The 11448-nt window shown below is 31.1% G+C and overlaps 1 protein-coding gene across 13 annotated transcripts in view; it reads right to left on the bottom strand.

The window, feature by feature from the left end:
• The window catches only part of Tenm4 (teneurin transmembrane protein 4), a 2842490-nt gene that overhangs the window by 2805049 nt on the left and 25993 nt on the right, over nt 1-11448 (bottom strand). The window lies entirely within an intron of this gene.

Genomic DNA, 11448 nt, shown 5'->3' with positions numbered 1-11448 from the left:
GAATTACATTAGTCAATTCAATATGACAAATGTTATTAGTTGTCAAATATTTATTAGAGTTCGATGTTCAATATTTTAGAGTTCCTTCTATGGGTATAATGGGATATATATATATATATATGTGTATATATATATATATATATATATATATATATATATATATATATATCACAAATATTGATTTTACTTAAATGGAAATTTGCTTTTGTAGTAAATATCACATGAGGTGGTAAAAAACCTTACATTAACACTGTTCTCTTCTCAGAGAGGTAAGCTTAGATTTCATCTTACAAAATGAATCCCTACAAAGGAAATAGCTTGACATATCACTTGGAAAGGTGTCAAATTAGTTTTCTTTGGCTGTGTTATCATTTTTGCAATAATATCTATATAATAATAGAAGGAAATAAATTCATGAGAAGGAAATAAATTCATGAGTCTTTCTATACAACTTTAATAAAAAAAAATTGAACAAAGGTACATAATAGAACAAGAGACACCAAAGCTGTTACACTACTATTCACAGGATAAGTAAACCAAACATTCTAGACTTGAATATAATAAAATCATTTAAAGAAAAAAACTGTTGTCTTAAAATATGCCTGTATAGATTCTGCTATTGGAATCAATCCAGGAGAAAATTTATGGCACTTCTTTTGGGGTTTCTCCAAAGTCCAAGTTATGCCACCATATGCAAGTTTAGTTGACATCCAGCAGCAATTTAATTGGTTATATTCTTTGTTTCTAAAGGGCAATTTTGTTCGAGATATGAAGGTGTTCTGTGTTTGCTATTGCAATGACCTTTACAGATTCTTAGAAATAATCCTTGAGGTCTTATTCCACTTTCTTTTTTTTTAACAGATCAAATATATATTTTGAATTGTTTCCTCTGAGATAATAATATCACTCTTAGAAAAGGTGATGTGGGCATACTAAGCCTGTGTCATTAATATCTGAAGCACATATCAATAATATTGAGTTTATATCACAGAATTTTCAATTTATTTGTTCACTTTGTTTTAGCTTTTCATTATTTCTATTCCTTGAGCCATGAATATAGGATAACCAATTATCATGGAAATAATCAATTGGCAATATGTAAAATAATTAATGCAATGGAATTATCTTCATAAAATCAATAGATTTTTCAGGAGGTAAAATGTAATTATCTACTGTTTAAAATCTATTTGCCTAATGTCATCACATTTTCAACATAAAAATAATTCATAATTGGGAGAAAATTAAGACATATTAAAAAGTTACGGTAATTTGGTAAAACCATATAAGTATTTAGAGGTAGATCTGATTTAAATACGGTGACCCAAGCTATAAAAGAGAACTTTTTAATTGTTTTCTGTTGTTTAGTAATGATATATATGTGTGTGTATGTATGTGTGTGTGTGTGTGTGTGTGTGTGTGTGTGTGTATATTTCCATCCCTGTATTGTCTCAGATGGAAGTTAGGAAATGCTAATAGTCAGTATTTGTAATGCTGGCAGGATGATTAGATAAACAGGCTTCTTAATCAGTCTGATAAAATGGCACCCACATTTCTAATTTATGAATTTAGGAAAATCACTTAGCAAATTTTTAAATTTAAAATAATAATAGTGTCTACATTGTGGGAGTTTTGCACTAAAATGAAGAAAACTTGCACTATAGGATGAAATATCCTAATTATCCAACTAAACTATACCAGCCAGAATTTCTTCAATTTAAAAGTACAGAAACATAAACTATCTTAAGATAAAAGTAACTTTGAGACCTGTAGAACTCATAAGTCCACAGAATAGAATTATTTTTACACAGAGATGGATGCAAGTTTTCAAATGATAAAATCATAATTCTGTTTCTCTCTCTCCCAGATCTCTGTACTTCTGTCTGGCTTGTTTTCAGAGAGCCTCCTATGACTTTTTGAGACTGCCACTATCAGGATGAATCTACCAATACCTTTCCTCTTCCTATTTCCAGAGGAAAAAAAATGGGCTAGCTAATATAGGACAGACCTGGTTAGTTCAGCTTAAGCTGCCTGCTATGACTACAATCATCACTGGCTAGAGAAACAAAGCTCTGATTAGCCAGTCTGAGCCATGCACCCACACACAAGTCTCTGAAATCAAAGCTAGTGGGTAACATTACCAAAATTAAAAATTTTTTAAAAAGCAGGGAGGAAGATGCTGGGTAAACACAAGTGATAACAACAGCAGACATTCCCCATAGGTGTTTATTATGTTACACATTTATTTTCTTGGAACTAAATAGAGTGTGCAGTTCATTTTATTCTAGGTTGACAGAATCTTTGCATAGATATTATTTAATTAATTTTGCTTATTTATGGAGCAAGCACAAGATTGTTTTTCCTTATGAAAATATTGGTGCATATTATTAATATAAGGTAAACAATAGTCTAAGGAAGAATTAGTTCTTCTAGAAAAATAAGGAAAAAAAACGTAAGTGATTTAGGGGAACATATTTGGGGTTTAGCTTCTAATTAATAAATAGCTTTATTAATTTTGGTTAAAAATACTTAATTTTTGTGGTCACTTTTGCCATCTCTGAAGTGAATGTAGCTTTGTCCTTCAAGTTATATAAAGTATCATTCAAACAGACTTTAGCAAGCCTCTGTTCTTTGTATCAACAAGCAACAGATTGTTAACATTACAAAGTGTTGAGAGGAAATTGATAAATCAGACAAGACCAATATACTTTTCAGAGTCAATGTAAAATATGAATTTTAGTCACATGGTATCAATGTGTCTTGGAAATTTTATGAGCCCTGGGTTCCTCACCTTTTGTAAGTCCTGACAAAGGTAACACCTGCTTGTAACTGAGAAATAAAAGATGGCCTGGTTTAATGCTACAAGTACTTAGTGATATACTAAAAATAATGATTGTGTTTCTGAAAATAAACAATATTATGGTTGGAAACTGGAAATATAAATTTAAAATGGCCTTGGCTTAGATTGAATTAAAAGACGGTAGGTGAGATAATGGCAGGAGAACTATGATGTTAATTTTTGTATATTGTTTTGTATTCAGAGGTAGCTACTTCCTGAGGATATCACGTTTTATTTGCCAGCAAAGAAGCAGAGATAAACTGGACAGGATAGGACAGTATTTTCTGTGACCTACATATTGGCAGTTCTCTACTGAGTTAGTGAAACTGGTCACAATTGGTGAGATATAAAATGAACAGAATAGATGAATGAAAGTTTAAAGCTTAAAATACACAATGTAAAAAGCACACATTCCTGCATATTTGTCAGAGAATACTTCTTTTTGTAAAGGAAAATCCTAGTCACAATTGCCAGGGAAAGAGAAGGTGAGGAAAAAAAAAATGAACCAATCATGGAAGGAAAGTCCAGTTACCACATTGGTTGGAATTCTTCACGTAATTTTATAGGTGAATTGGGGATTAAACAAATGCTCTGAGTGTGGGCACAATCCTGGTGTTTTACAAGGCAGAGCCGAAGCAGAATTTCCTGAAGGGTCAGAATAGAAAACCAAAGCCAAGTGTTAAAGAGCAAATCTGATTCAATTTCTACAGGCTGTTAAGGTCCATAAAGGAAAATACATAGAAATCACATGGAAAACAACATCAAAGGCATTTAAATAAAAAAATAAAAAGCATGGAATAACAGGAACAGAAATAATGCACAAGGAACAAAGACACAATCTTTGTCTATTTACCTACCTATCTAAAGCATAGCATCAAAATAGACAAAAATAAACAACTAGAGGGCTGGGGATGTGGCTCAGCGGTAGAGTGCTCACCTGGCACGTGCGAGGCCCTGGGTTCGATATTTAGCACCACATAAAATAAATGAATAAATAAATAAAATTGCAAATATAGATTTTAAAAAAAAACAACTGGAGTGAAATATGGTAGTCACGTATCTCAGAAACTAACATACATAAATGCAAAAGAAAAGTAAAAATGCAGAGTTAAAACATAATTAAAATATTTGGATATATGTTTTTAAATAAATAAAAGTATACATTCTTTTTCAGTAAATACAGAATATGTATATACCTGTTACATATTTTTTTAAAAAGTAACAATAGTTTCCAAGTATCGAACAGTTAAAAATTATTTTCTTGATCATGGTGCAAATAGTTATAAATCAGAAAAGAAAAAATTTTTAAGGCCATTGTTTGAAAATGTAAGCAAACCTCTCAGTAATCCAAAGGTTAAGAGAAAATCATAAAGAAAATTCTGAAACACATCTATATAAGGAATGAAAGCAACACATATAAATGTGGGGGTACATGTAAATATTCAACAAAAATTTTGGAGTAAACATGAAATAAAAATGAAAAACACATCCTAATGAATGCATAAACAAAGAACATAGTAAAAATAAATGGTCTCTTTGTACAACTCACATAATCAGGAATAAATGGAGAGGGCATAAGGAGGAATATGAAAGAAAATATTAAAAATCCAGGGAAATTAATGAAATAATAAAGAAAACAATATTTTATATATATATATATATATATATATATATATATATATATATATATTATTCTGTAGTGTACACATATACATAGTATATATACATCCTCAGCCCTTTTTATTTTTTTGAGACAAATTCTTCCTAAGTTTTTTAAACCCCTGCTAAGTTGCTGAGGCTGGCCTCAAACTTGTGATCCTCCTGCCTTAGCCACCAGAGTTGCTGGGACTACAGGCCTTTGTGACCATACCCATCTTACAAAAGATTTTTTGAAATATAGCAATAGCTATGCCCTAAACAAAACATCTAGCTAAGCTAATTAAGGGATAAAGAGATAAATTACCAATAAATGTTTATCAGAACTAAAAAAGTTACTTAATCATATATAACAGAAATTTAAAATAATGTAAATAATAATTTTAACAAATTTATAAAAGTGGATATTTCATAATATTTGAAAAGTATGAATAATCAAAAATTAATTAGAAAAAATTAATAAAGAAAATATGATGATTTAAGGATAAGATTTAAGACTTTGAGGAGAAAATTATTACTAAAAATCAAAAATAACCAAAATAAATAGATATCTACTTCAAAATCACACAATAATCTAAAAATCATACACTAATCTAACCATATAAATTGGTTCTAATTTTTACATTAGAACCAATTTATATGGTTATGAAATGGGAATATATTAAATAAAACTCATTCTCTTATAAGAAAGATTTCTCTCTATTAGTAAAAAAGGGTGTTTTGGAATAAAAACTAATTTTATGTATTTTCCCACTATTTTATTTTTTAAAATTATAAATAAGTATTTCATAATTACATACACAGAAAATCATTTTAGCATGGAATGCATACATTCAATCTCAAATTCACTGCATTAATTTCTTCTTAGTTCTGAGAAAACAATTTCCTATGGAAAGAAAAATAAGTAATATCAACTTTGTCTTTAATGCTTTGTCAATAAAATACGAGAGAGAGAATGAGAGAGAGAGAGAGAGAGAGAGAGAGAGAGAGAGAGAGAGACTCAAGTTGGATAAAAAGAAAAAAAGGCTAGTATTTGTTAATTCTGATTGATATGTACATGGAAATTTTTGCATTCATGTTTTCTGTCATTTTACATTTTGTCTAGTATTCATTAGAAAAGAGGTTCAATGACCATCTCAGAATAAGATACTTGTAATAGAATTTTTGAATTACTATTTACATACAAAGCAATAAAAGCATATGATAAGGCACGGTGACACCTGCCTATAATCCCAGGGACTCTAGAGGCTAAAGCAAAGTTAGAGGACAGCCTTAGCAATTTAGCAAGATCCTATCTCAAACTTTATAAAACAAAAAATTTAATAAGACTCCTAGGGATATAGGTTTATGGTGGAGAACCCCTGTGTTCAATCACTAATTCTGAAAAGAAAGCATATGGTAAGCATTATTTTGTATCTGTTTTATAATTTATTATACTGATGCCTAGAAAAAATTGAGTAACCTGCCCAAGGTTTTCTATTCGTAAGATGTTAAAACATGATATGGACATAGGCATATTTGCTTCAGAATATGCATGTAGTCATTATGTTACACATAGAAACTATAATGGAAATGAGGAGCTGAACTCCCTCTCTGGAGGTAAGTTCACTCCCTCTCTTGGAGGACAAAGCAATACCTCAATAGAATTAGAGATCTAAGAAAGAGAAATTCATAAAGGGGCCTAGCAGACTCCAGAAGGACTGCCTCTCTGAGAATCAGCCAATTCCTGGAGATATATTCCTCTCAAATGCATCTGCAGAGAGAGACCAATGAAGGCATAAATTAGGCCTGTCCTATTGCTGGATCCCATGTGTAGCACATAGTAGGTGTTTGACCTAAACGTTTACATGTTGTAATGGTTAATTTGAATTGTCAACTTGATGGGATTAAGATATGATTAAGAGGCTTATGGGTGTGTCAGTGAGGGTGTGTGGAAGGAATGATGGCTTGTGGGATAGCCAACTGAAATGGAGACCCTCCCTAAGCATGGGCACCATCGAATAGGAGGATGGCTTGGGTAGAATAAAAGTTGGAGAACAAGGAAGCAGCAGCAGATCCAAGCTGTATTCTTCTTGAATGGGTTCTTTAGTGCTGCTCCAGTTGCCTAAGGATATCAGACTCTCGCTTTTTCACACTTCCAAAGTGGACTCTGCCAGTGATTCTCCAGAAGCCTTTGGTCCCAGACTAGGGTAGCATCTTTGATCCCTCTTGTCCCTGGGCTTCAGCCTCTTGGACTGCACAGCTACTCACTGGTTCTTAACAGCTCTCCAGCCTGCAGTTGGCCATTGTGGACTATCCAGCTTCTGGTCATGTAAGCCAACCTAATAAATCCCATTTTAATAATTATACTTCCTGTTCATTCTGTACCTCTAGAGAACCTGACTAATACATATGTGAATTAGAGGACATTGTCCTCCCCAAAGAGGATGGAATATCATACATACTGCCATCCAAAGTCTTACTGAATTATCTAGATGGTAACCACTGGCATCCAGCGGTTCTAACTTCTTGATTAAAATATAAAGCATGCTATTTCTGAATCAAATTAACTAATTATGTAAAATCAGTTGCTACCCTATGAAAATTCTATTGGATAAAAACAGTGGGCTGCCCTCCAACAACTCGAAAACCACCTTCAGACATTAAAGAAACTGGGTTAAGATTAAGCACAAAATGATAGTAAGTATTAACTCCAACCACTACTTACAATTTAATTTTAGTTGGGTGGTTGTTTACTTTTATTAATATTTAGGAATATTCAAAAAATATAAAAATGCAAATAGGGCTAAAGTCCAACTCTGAAATATAATAATTTATGATCTACATGCTATTCATTGAAGCTCTGGAAAAGGAAAGATGAAAATAGGATATAGGGATCTATCAATAAAAATAAATATAGGATAGAGGTATCAATGTTTCTTTTAGAAAGTCAGTGAAAATCTTTCTTTTTCTTTTGGACTCCTGAGGGAACAAAGTGTCTCAAGTGATGGAGTAACTGATAAATTGAAATCTCTTTAAAGATACAGACTTTAACAGATGCAACTTTGTTTCTTCCACACTAGTTCAGTACATTGCAACAAAATTTTTTATTAAATGAGGTGCTAGCATAAGCTCTTGTAACATATTTTATATTCAGATATTACTGATATTTTATTCTTGAAATGCTACTTCCTTTTCTTGTTTTGATTTTGGTATTGCCTTGCTCTTGCTTGTGCTGACCATTGAGGCACCATTGCTTATAATATAATATATTAAATTAGTATATCAGAATCACTATCAGGTTCAATAAAGGACTTTTCCCATCAATATTCTTGTCTATTCTGATCCTCACGATTGCTAAAGGGAAAAACAACTGGGAGAGGATGAAATTCCAGAAGTTATATGACCCCTGGAATAACATTAAGGTTACATACACAATAGTGGCAACGCTTTTAGCAGAACAATTTAACAATATTATTATTCAACATAAGTGGAGAAGGGAAAGGTACTAAAGGCTATCATAAGGACATGAGATTACAAACAAAATTTAGTATATTATATTGATAACTAAAAGTTTAAGCACATTTTTTACTCAAACTTACCTGAAATTTTGATATTTTATTTTTAAAAACGTAATGTTAAGGTCTATAATAAATAAATGAAATAGATCTAATTTTGTTGTTCCAAACTGAAAGTCCTTTTAAACATGTATTTTAAGAACAAATATTTTTGCTTTAAGTAGAAATCTTCATGACTGAATTCAATAAGTAGAATAATTAATACTGCTGGGTATGACTTTAAGTTAATCATGATGGTCAACAACATGTTTATAGTCAACTTTAAAATGAATGGAAGGTGTATCAAATGGTAGAATTACAACAGATTTATTTTGTCAGTCTCAAGTAATCAAAACAAAATCACATTTGTGACATGATTGTGTAGTTGTAATATAAAGTTTTTGTTAAAATAGTCTACGAAGACACACATGATGATAACAATGGTTTACTAACTTTAAATTTAATGTTTTCATATACATATATGCATATGTATATAATCTAAATATACACATTTATAATGTATCTATATGAATGTACTTCTAAATACACATTTGGCCAGTATTACTTTTTTTTTTTTTTTAACTTTAGTGTTCTCCAATGCTAGCACACGAAACATTGTGCATCTGATATTTTCTTCTTCAGTCCTTTCCACTAAACAATGCTGCCTTCTAGCAAAGGTACTCTCTACAGTATCTTAGGTTGAGAATTTGGGGCATCATTTGTAGAAAGTATGAAAGAGAGGCATTGTTTTCCCATACTTATTTATGGGAGAGTAAATTTCATTCCAGGGCATAACATAAACAATCAAGTTATTATTCCTTTCTAAGAAAAGAAATACCACAGTTCTGGGCTTGTTTTAGATCTTTAAGCTTACTATCTCTCAGAAAAGCTTTACCTATATCAAAGTGTTAGCAACAATTTTCCCACAGAAAGGAAAGAGGAGGAGAATTGTGAATGACTGCAACATTATTATTATTATACTTCGACACACTTCCTTATCACTATTTTAGTTCTTAGTTGATACATTTTTTGTAAATACACATATTTTATTTTTTCAAAGTTAATTTTCCATAATCTCCAAAAAGTTTTTCACCAGAAGGTAGAATTTATTTGTTTTAATATTATCCACAATATTAATATTAATAATGAAGCAATTGATTTATATTTTCTTCAAATTTTTAGGAAACAGCATCATCAATAGTTGTAATACACTTAAAGTGCATTAGAATGTGTTAAAATGTGAACATTTTACAGATTTCCAGCTCATCTCTTATTTATCTTCATAAAATTTCTGCCAGGTGGTTAAATTCATTATTATTCAGTATATACCATAAATTAAAAAGAGAGAGAGAGAGAGAAAGAAATCCAAGATCTCTAAAGATCTTGGATTTCTTTTTTTCTCTTTTTTTATGTAGGGATCTTGGATTTATTTCTTTGTTAAATAGTTGTTTCAAAATAAAAAATGCTATCTCAATAATTAGAAAGGCATGAAAATGCAACTTGAATTAATTTAGTTTTATCATTTCATGTGTTATATGGAATTTTTATTTCTCTTTTTAATATTACGGATTTTAAAAAGATCTGAAAGCTTCTGGAAATTATCCTAAAGAAACTGTTAAGTATTAACATTTCTGGAATTAATTTTAAAATGAGTCTTGTGAATTTCTGACTCTCTCTCTCTTTCTCCCTCTCTCCCTCTCATAACACATTTGCTTATGTAAAAGCATCTTTTAAAAAAATAAAATTGGTACAAGAATTTTCAGTTGAGTCTGTGGTTAAGTGCCCCTGGTTCAATCCCTGGTGAAAGAAAAGAAAGCAGGAAGGGAGGAAGAAAGAAAGGAAAGAAGGAAGGAAGGAAGGAAGGAAGGAAGGAAGGAAGGAAGGAAGGAAGGAAAGAAGGAAGAATTTTATCTCTGAATAACATTTTATTTTCAAAAGTATGTTTTAAAAATTAAATGCTATGTCTTAGTTGAGAACTGATTATCTGAAAAATATATTTGTCAAATCAGAATTTCTGGCATCAAATAATAAAAATCACACAGAAAAAATACAAAAATATCATTCAGTTTCTGGATTTTAATCTAATAAAAAAGTATCAGTAAACAGTTACTAATCCTAATGAATGAACCAGTTATCTGAATAATCCAATTGGTTAAAAATTATAAAATTAATTTATGTTGACAACATACAGTTTTATATGCAGTTTTTAAGATGGTTAATTTTCACAGTCTGTGCATTTGCTTTATATTTAATGAAGACAAATTATGTATTCCAATGACAAAAATCTCATGTCAAAATACAGAAATTTTTTTTAGTATAGAATAAAGGATTTATCATATCCTCAGAATTAACACAGCACTCAAAATGCAATCAGAAAGATTTCATAAATCAAAACCCATCTTAATCCCAGAAAGTTTAAGAAGGCATTTTGAAATCTGGAAGAAATATGCGCTTGTTTGTCTATGTATATTTTTTTTTCTCTAAAAATTAACTCAGATATACAGAGATTAATGAAATTCATTATAATGAGACATTCATTGCAATGACAAAATTATTTCTCCACACTTAGATAGTAGATCATCAGGTTCACCCCACTCCTCCAGGTAGCAGCTTTCTCGTGTTTCCTGTGCTCTGAAAACAAAATGGTTAATTTTATCATATTTAAACATTGCTTCACTTCCCTCTACCATGTCAATCCCTGAGTAGTATTTATTCCGAGATGAAACATTGAAGTTCAGATGTCTAAAGTAACTTTCTCAAAGTTAAAATCAATTTCAATGACAAGACAGCAGCAATTCTCCAAATAGATACCTGATCTCCAGCACTTTTCTATTACCCCTAATTTTTGAAGATCCCCTAAAAGCAAAGATGCCAGCAAGTTAGCTCCTCCAGAACTTCTGCCCTGAGCAAACAATATTCCTCTAAATACGTTTGCTTGGCTTGTACTGGAGAATGAATTTTCAGGTTTACCATATGTTCATCTGGAGGGTACCATTGAAACACCAATTGATTTTGTCAAGTATGTTGCAACAGGGTTTTTTTTGAGACTAATTTAAGGGGTATGTCCTTTGATCTTTACTTATCTGAATTTTCCTGACAGTGATTTCCTAAGTAACAAAACTGTATCCTACAGCTGAGATATACCCTAAGCAGAAGGCAGTAAATAAATAAATAAAAGGAAAGACACTTAGCTTGCAAAAGTGATAAGGCATTTTTTCATATATTTTACCCACCTACTTGCAAAAGAACTCTGTCATAGATATCCTTTCCATTTCCATTCCCTTGTTTCTATAAACAAGGAAATTAAATCTCAGAAATGCACACACAGCTTGCCCATGGTCCAATAGTTAGAAAAAAAGGTAGGACTTACTTGTGGCTGATCCAAATAGTCGCTCCCAATTCTTTTTTTTTTTTTTTTTT

This window comes from Marmota marmota, unplaced genomic scaffold (genome assembly GCF_001458135.2).
Source record: "Marmota marmota marmota unplaced genomic scaffold, marMar, whole genome shotgun sequence".
NCBI classification, from domain to species: Eukaryota; Metazoa; Chordata; class Mammalia; order Rodentia; family Sciuridae; genus Marmota; species Marmota marmota.
The sequence above is the reverse complement of the archived record's forward strand: the minus strand, read 5'-3'. Positions and strand labels throughout refer to the sequence as shown.